This window comes from Thalassophryne amazonica, chromosome 19, assembly GCF_902500255.1.
Source record: "Thalassophryne amazonica chromosome 19, fThaAma1.1, whole genome shotgun sequence".
Taxonomy (NCBI): Eukaryota; Metazoa; Chordata; class Actinopteri; order Batrachoidiformes; family Batrachoididae; genus Thalassophryne; species Thalassophryne amazonica.
In genome coordinates, this window is record NC_047121.1 from 22,675,457 (window position 1) to 22,684,629 (window position 9,173).

A 9,173-nucleotide genomic window follows, 5' to 3' on the forward strand; every position below is an offset into this window, starting at 1 on the left:
TTCACCAGACTGTGAATTCCTCAAAACTATATTGGATTCTGGGTCTATTGGACTACTATTGGATTAACCATGGAATTGATCAGCTGGTCTCTGAACGCTATTGACACCATTTTTTTCTACAAGAAGGTCAGGACTGGGGGATCCTACCTGCCCAGATGAAACGTATCCTGCGGGCTATGTCCTCGACTCCTGGGGGTCTTGGTGTGTTGCATGCTTGGCGCCTTTCTCCGTTAAGGATGTCGAGGATTTATTTATTTTTGGTCTCATGGCAGCAGGGCTGGTACTTTTTGGCTCATGTGCTGCCCTGATCTACCAGAAAATTGGCAAGACAGCGGCATCAAGAACCACAGGCCCTCGCTTGTCCGTCATGATTAACGAGGTTGGCAAGGCAGTGCATTCTCAGACTGCATTGACTCTTGAACTCAGACGCAAATTGGATGACACCTTGGAGCTGATGCGTGCCTTGCAATTGAAGCTGAAGGTTTCGGAGGCTGGTGAATATTCTTAATTCATAATTGGGAATATTCTTAATTCATAATTGGGATTTGGTTGTTCAAGTGGAACTGTTAAAAATGTTTTTCACTGCTCAGCTACAATACTCCAGGCTTATATAGCCTCAAGGACAAACTGCCCACTGTTTACCTCCAGAGGGATTTATTCAGGCCATGGTGAGATTATTTGGCTCCATTCTTATCTCAACCCACAAAGACAATAACTGACTTACACATGGACTGAAGCATGCTCCAGCTTCTCCTTTTACCTCCCTTCCTGCCCCCAAGCAGCAGGCCCCCGTTCTTCCCAACCTAGTAGGCGGCACGACTCAAGTTGCAGCGGCTACCAGTGTTTTCTGTATCTGCTGCGGCACATGCCAGTGTTTTCTGTATCTGACGCGGCAGATGCCAGTGTTTTATATATCTGCCATGGCAGATGCCAGTGTTTTTTGTATCAGCCGCAACAGATGCCAGTGTTTTCTGTATCTGCTGCGGCACATGCCAGTGTTTTCTGTATCTGACGTGACACATGCCAGTGTTTTCTGTATCAGCCGCCACAGATGCCAGTGTTTTCTGTATCAGCCGCAACAGATGCAAATCTTTTATGTATCAGCCGTGGCAGATGCCATTGTTTTCTGTATCTACAGAATATATACTGGCAGTTACTGCTTATCCGGGATTGGGTTGCGGGGGCAACAGCTCAAGCAGGGGACCCCAGACTTCCCTTTCCCATGCCACATTGACCACCTCATACTGGGGGATCCCAAGGCATTCCCAGGCCAGTGTGGAGATATAATCTCTCCACCTAGTCCTGGGTCTCCCCCGGGGTCTCCTTCCAGATGGACGTGCCTGGCACACCTCCCTAAGGAGGCGCCCAGGGGGCATCCTTACCAGATGCCTGAACCACCTCAGCTGGCTCCTTTCAACGCGAAGGAGCAGCAGCTCTACTCCAAGCTCCCCACAGATGACCAAATGTCTCACCCTATCTCCAAGGGAGACACCAGCCACCCTCCTAAGGAAGCCTATTTTGGCCACTTGTACCCGCGATCTAGTTCTTTTGGTCATGACCCAACCCTCATGACCATCGGTGAGAGAAGGAACAAAGAATGACCAGTAGATTGCAAGCTTCACCTTTTGGCTCAGCTCCCTTTTTGTCACAACAGCACGGTAGAGCAAATGCAATACCGCCTCTGCTGGGTTGATTCTCTACGGCCAATATCACGTTCCATTGTCCCCTCACTCGTGAGCAAGACCCCGAGGTATTTGAACTCCTTCACTTGGGGCAAGACCGTATTCTCGACCTGTAATTGGCAATCCATCGGTTTCCTGCTGAGAACCATGGCCTCAGATTTAGAGGTGCTGATCCTCATCCCAACTGCTTCACACTCAGCTGTGAACTGATACAGTTTGTGTTGGAGGTCACAGACCGATGAAGCCAACAGGACCACATCATCTGCAAAAAACAGTGATGAGACCCTGACCCCACCAAACTGGAAACTTTCTTCCCCCCGATTATGCCTCAATGTCCATGAATATCACAAACAGGATTGGTGACAAGGCGCAGCCCTGGTGGAGGCCAACCTCCACCGGAAACGAGTCCAACTTACTGCCAAGCATCCAAACTCAGCTCTCACTTTGTGAGTACAGAGACTGGATGGCCCTGAGAAGGGACCCTTCACTCCATCCTCCTGCAGCACTTCCTACAGCATCTCCTGGGGTACCTGATCATACACTATCACCAAGTCCACAAAACACACGTAGACTGGATGGGCATACTCCCAGGCACCCTCCAGGATCCTTGTGAGAGTGAAGAGCTGGTCAGTTGTTCCACGACCAGGATGAAGCCTGCATTGTTCCTCTTCAATCAGAGGTTCGACTACTAGCCGAACCCTCCTTTCCAGTACCCTGGAGTAGACTTTACCAGGTAAGCTGAGTACTGTGATGCCCCTGTAGTTGGCACACACTCTCTGGTACCCCTTTTGAAATATGGGGACCACCACCCCAGTTTGCCACTCCTTAGGCACTGTCCCAGACCTCAACACAATGTTAAAGAGACGAGTCATCCAAGACACACCCAGAGCCTTTAGCATTTCTGGGCAGATTTCATCAACCCCCTGGGCCTTGCCACTGCAGAGTTGTTTGACGACCTCAGTGACTTCCACCAGGGAAATTGATGAAAATCCTCCATCAGCTTCCAGCTATGTCCCTACTATAGGGGGTGCTCCAGTCTGATGCAGGAGTTCCTCAAAGTGTTCCTTCCAGTGCCGGTTTACATCCTAAGTTGAGGTCAACAGAGTCTCTACCAGGAGCACAAAGGCTCCAGACAACACAGCTCTCAGGTTCATAGCGGCACACAAACCTCTCCACCACGATAAGGTGATGGTTCCCGGAGAGGTGTATTTTAAAATAAAATATACTGGCATCTGCCACGTCAGATACAGAATATATCGTCCGGTCAGTTACAGTTGCCACCAGAAGTGCTGAGGCAACATGCCACTGCCACAAAATGTGCTTGCCCTTGCTGAAAATACGATGTGAATAGGCATGCTGTTTTTGGATCAGGCTGAGAATTTGGGGAGGCAGCCGGTGGGATGTCGTCTCTGTGGCAGTGTTAATTACAGCAGGTCGTGGAACAATAGTGCAACAAGTCTATTGCATACAGAATGCATCCCAGTGCTGTTTTGCAGTCCTGGTCCTTGGGACCCCAAATAGTACACATTTTCCATTTGTCCCTGAACTATTATCACCCTAATAAATGCGTAAAAATTACACATATTTTAAAGTATACAGTGGTTAAATGTAATGGTGCAGAATGAGATGGAAAAGATAGACCGGCTTCATACTTTTTGAAAATATCCACATATTTCTCCACGTAGATCCTCCTCCTCCGCATATTTCCTCTTGAAGTAAGCAACTTTCGACGTTGTTGAATGGTTCGGTCTCTCTCACAGGGAAGGGGCTGCTGGAGGCACAAAAATTCTGATAAGACTAAAATGCAATGACAAATTTTAGCAATTGTTGCTGATTACTCATGTTAACCACAAGGTGACAGTGTTGTAATAATAACAGTTTGTTTCAGTTTAGTTTGGGAGCTGAGAAGCAGCCACCAAATTTTTTTAAGTATTAATACTAGCAGACTATATATATATATATATATATACGTATATATATATACGTATATATATATACGTATATATATATGTATATATATATATATATGTATATATATATATATATATATGTATACACACACACACACACACACTCACAAACTGAAATAGTGCACAACTGCAATTATAATACTGTACAACTGTATCGACTTCCAAGTAGTACTGTAAATTCATTGGAGAGGGTAGCGTACAGATTCAGCACACCAATCTCACACCATTTCGTGATGGCATCAGAAAAGTAAATTAATCTATTGGTTTGTGATAACGTCACGAAAAGCACCACATTTTATTTTATTCACAAAATGGAATACGAAATAGTAATTAAATTAAACAACAGTCATTTTATTTATTTCTTTACTTTGTGTTGATTATGAATTACAAATGTAAAGAATTCCATATTGAATGTAGAAATTATTGATGGTAACTTCATTGGTCTTTGTAAAAGGTCACTTCATGAAAAGGGGTCACCACTACACAAGCCAACATTATTGGTCAGGAAAAACAGAACAGCCCTATGTGGAGGGAAAAAATATAAATCAATTGTCTCTCTCTATATATATTGATATCTTGGAGTTTTTCTTTTTTGAGTTTTTATCTGAAAAGGGAGACACCAAACCCCACCAAATTTGTGACACACAGCACCTAAGTATTATTTTGGTAAAAATAAACAAAAAACACTTCAGTGAATTTATCTGAATTTACTCCTGATTTTGGCAGCACGGTGGCTTAGTGGTTAGCACCGTTGCCTCACAGCAAGAAGGTCATGGGTTTGATTCCCACCTGTGGCCTTTCTGTGTGGAATTTGCATATTCTCCCCCGTGTTTGTGTGAGTTCCCTCCGGGTGCTCCGGCTTCCTCCCACATCCAAAGATACGCAGGTTAGGTGGATTAGAATCTTTAAATTGGCCATACGCGTGCGTGCAGGTGTGAATGCATTTGTTAGTCCATATGTGGACACCCTGGACAGACTGACAACCTGTCCAGGGTGTACCTCGCCTCACGCCCTATGACTGCTGGGATAGGCTCCAGCCCCTGCAACCCTTACTTGGAGTAAGTGGTTGAAGATGAGTGTACGTGTGTGTGTACTTCTGATTTGATGAGCACACGGTAAAATTAATTTTCCCCCATACACCAGTGTCATAATTACTCGGTACAGCTGCAGAGAGCATGACAAAAATGTAGTGTCGAATGTAACCCGTAGTGTCCCGGTCTGTTAAATTTTAAACCCACATTCCTAAACTGCTACTTTATTCAATATAGTTGTTTGAAAGCATCACTCTTGAGAGCCTTAAACCCATGGGGAGATCAAATTTAGTTGGACAATAAAGTAACTCATCAATTATTCACTTTATGTTTGTTTGGCATCCCGGTTCGACCATTTACGCTCGAGTCCTATTACAGCCGCCAAAAATAGCACTCTGGGGCGTTCCAGTGAGTGCCATCCCGTAATAATACGTGCAGAGGTTCAATGCGGTGATTGACCATTGCCTGATTCATCAAGCTGTGAAAGCTGCCGCTGAGCGAAAAATTGACCCTCATGTTATGTATTGGTGACCCCTGTTATCCCCAAAATGTGAATCAGCTATGAATCGTGAATTATCTGCAAACCATTAATTGCAAAACGTGAATACTGAAAAAATATCTCCCAAAACATGAACGCAGGTCTTGCAAAACATGAGTATCATTCATGATATTTAAATAATTTTTTAGTTCACGGAACAATTACTGCAGGAAATCTTTATTGCAAACCCTATCAGCAAAAATGATTTTGTTTGTTTGTTTGTTTTTTGTTTGTTTTTAGGGTTTTTTGGGGGGGTGGGGTGGAGTTCACTACAGTCGGTGAGGTGGGGAGCTGGAAACAAAACAAAACAGAAAAGCAGAAATAAAGCATCACAAATCACCTGAATGAAAAGGAGCAGAGAGAAGAACAAGTCTTATGTTTTCTGTCCCTTTTTACAGTACAATCTTTCAATATCCAGCGTCATTATTCAACATTATTTAACAGATTGCATTTCTTTGAATTGTTACATACCACTGACTTATTTCATAATTATGACCATTATTTAGTAGATTACATCTCTGACAGGTTACATTTTAAACTTAAAACATTTTAAACATTATTAACAGATTACATTTTTTGGCTTTCTCACAGCCCATTGACTTATTTCATAGTTTCATACTTACTTAATACATCTAGTTTAATACGTTTTTAAATAACTTAAGCAACCTTAATTCTTTGATTTCTTTGTTGAGATTGTTCCATAATTTTACACCATTTACTGCAATACTCCATTCCTTTACTTTGGTTCTGTATCTTAGTTTTTTAAAGACTTCTATTCCTTTCGATTTATAACTACTTATTCTTTTTTTCAAACATATTTTGAATGTTTGTTGGTAAAGTATTTTTATTAGCTTGGTGCATTGTTTGTAATATTTTCAAATCGACTAGATCATGAAATTTAAGTACCCTATAGTTAATGAACAATGGATTAGATGGATCTCTAAAACCACTGTTGCTAATCACATTTAAAGCTCTTTTCTGCAGAATAAATAAAGTTTGTGTATAAGTTGTATATGTTGATCCCCAGATTTCTGCACAATAAGTTAAATATGGAACAATCAATGAATTGTACAATGTTAATAAACCATAACTATTTAATGAATATTTTACTTTATGCAAAACAGCAATGGCTTTCGCTATTTTCCCTTTTATGTAATTTATGTGTGACTTCCATGTAAGATCTTCATCAATCATGACTCCTAAAAATTTTGTTTCTTTTACCCTTTGTATATCCATTCCATCTATTTGTAATTGTTATGTGTCGGACGCAGCTCGGAGAACCGACCAGCGTTTGAAGGACCCAGTATGAAATAAGCAGAGCACGGTACAAAGGCTAACTGAATTTAATACATAACAGTGATGTGATACAAAACAACAAAAGAGTGTGCAGTCTGGCATGGTGGTGATACGGTGCGCTCCCAGCAGCGCTAACGGTCCGGAGCCAGAAGCCGTTCGGACCCAAGGACCCCGCCGACACCCCCCAGGTGGCCGCAACAAACCGAGTCTGTGAAAGAAGGAACCATTATGTGAGTCCACACTCTACACACAGAGAGACCACTCAAAGGTGTACATAAACAGCAAACACTTCCTGGCTTAATTACTCATCAGCTTCCCAACCTGCAGGCATGGAACATCCAGTTCACAAAACTCCACTGCAGTGGAAGCCGATACATGACTAACGTACAGCTCAATATAATAAGGTGTGAGGGACACCACATTTACTGACTGTATAAACGTTAGTCACAAAATCTAACGTACCTCAGGAAGTGTGCTGACGAGCGTGAGACCTCACCCCCTCCTCTTTCACAGACCGTGCATCAAACCCTGGACGTTCTCTGCATCCACTGATGATGAGATGGCTCCCAAGACGACGATCTCACCCGTCTGGTCACAAGGTCGAGTCTCTGGCAAATACACACTGTATACTCCAGTCTTAAATGCCACCATGTTCCAATCCATATAGATGCACCACAGCTGTGAGTCCTGACGAGCCGCAGGTGATCAGGGTGAGGTCCTGATAACCTCAGCAACACAGCCACTCAGTCCCAAATGCAAGCCACCTGGAAGGAAAAACAGAAGACAGAAACAAAAAGGCAGCCAGGCCCCCCCAGCCATACAACAGTAATGACACATTATTTTTTTTTCACTCTGTCATTAAACAATATGAAATTTGTCTTATTAATACTTAGTGACAATCTGTTTATATCAAACCAATATTTAACTTTTTTCAACTCTGTATTTATCACTTGTGCTACTTCCTGTATATCTGATCCAGAGTAAAACAGCGTTGTATCATCAGCAAATAAAATGCTGCCAAGCACATTAGATACATTCACAAAATCATTAATATACAAAATAAACAGTTTGGGTCCAAGTACTGATCCTTGCATAAATACTCCATAAATAATGTTACACAATTCTGATTTGGTATTATTTATCTGAACAAACTGTTTTCTATTCTCTAAGTAGCTTTTTACCCACTGATGTGCAATACCTCTTATTCCATATTGTTGTAACTTGTAAAGCAATCTTGAGTGGTCGATAACATCAAGAGCCTTTTTCAGGTCGATAAAAATACTTACAAAATAATCCTTATTTTCTATTGTTGTTGATATTTTCTCTATTAATTCCATAATTGCCATAGCTGTTGAATGTTTTGTTCTGAATCCATACTGAGCATTATTTAAAATATGATGTTTCTCAATGAATTTATCCAACCTTGTCACAAAAACTTTTTCCATAATTTTAGAAAAATGTGGAAGCAATGATACTAGCCTGTAATTAGAAAAATTATGTTTGTCTCCATTTTTATATAATGGGACTAGCTTGGCAATTTTCATTTCATCTGGAAAAATCCCTGTTGACAGAGACAGATTACAAATGTAAGTAAATGGTTCAATAACAGTTTCTATTATACTTTTTACTTCATGGTCAGTTGATCTTTTGCTTACACAGTTTTTTACAATATTTATTATTTCATCTTTTTCCACACTGTCCAGGAAAATACTATTGACCGTATTTACAAGTGTATGTAATTTATCTTCCACTATTGGTTTATTTCCCACCAGACTTGATCCTACATTTGAAAAATAATCATTAAACCCATTTGCAACTTCTTTTATGTCATATATTTCTTTATTTTCCTTGACAAAGTAATTTGGAAAAGTTGCTTTCGCTCCATCACTTTCAATCACACTTTTTATAATTCCCCATGTTGCCCTCATATTATCTTTACTCTTATTTAATTGTTCACTATAATAATCTTTTTTGTTTCCTAATTATTGTCAATAGTTTATTTTTATATTTTTTTGTATCTGTGTTCTGTTTCCTTTGTTTGCATTTTTATAAAGCACCTGTATAAATAGTTTTTCTTTGCACAAGCATTTTTTATTCCCTTTGTCAGCCATGGTTTATTTACTCTTTTCTTACTAATTTCTATTAATTTACAGTTTTTATTATTTGATTTCATCAATATTTTCATAAATGAATTATATGCTACATTAACATCACTGACATAAACTTCTTCCCAGTTTTCGTTTTTAAGGTCACATTTTAATGCCTCTAAGGCTTTTACTGACTTATTTCTTTTAAAGTTTATAACAGTTTTTTTCTTGTACCTATTTTTATATTTAAATATTGAAAAAACTGGTAAATGATCACTAACATCTGTCATCAAGATCCCATTCTTGATAATTTCATCTGTTCTATTTGTAAATATATTGTCGATTACCGTTGCACTTTGCGATGTAATTCTGGTTGGTTTTGTTATCAAGGGGAATAACCCCAAACTATACATTGAATTCACAAAATCACTTATTCTTTGGCAACTGGAGCTTTCTATGTTAACGTTAAAGTCTCCACACATATAAAGCGTTTTGTTTTTAATTTGATGGAATAGCCACAGAATATACCACAGATAAATATTAGGACATGAAAACTCCGCTGGAATAGG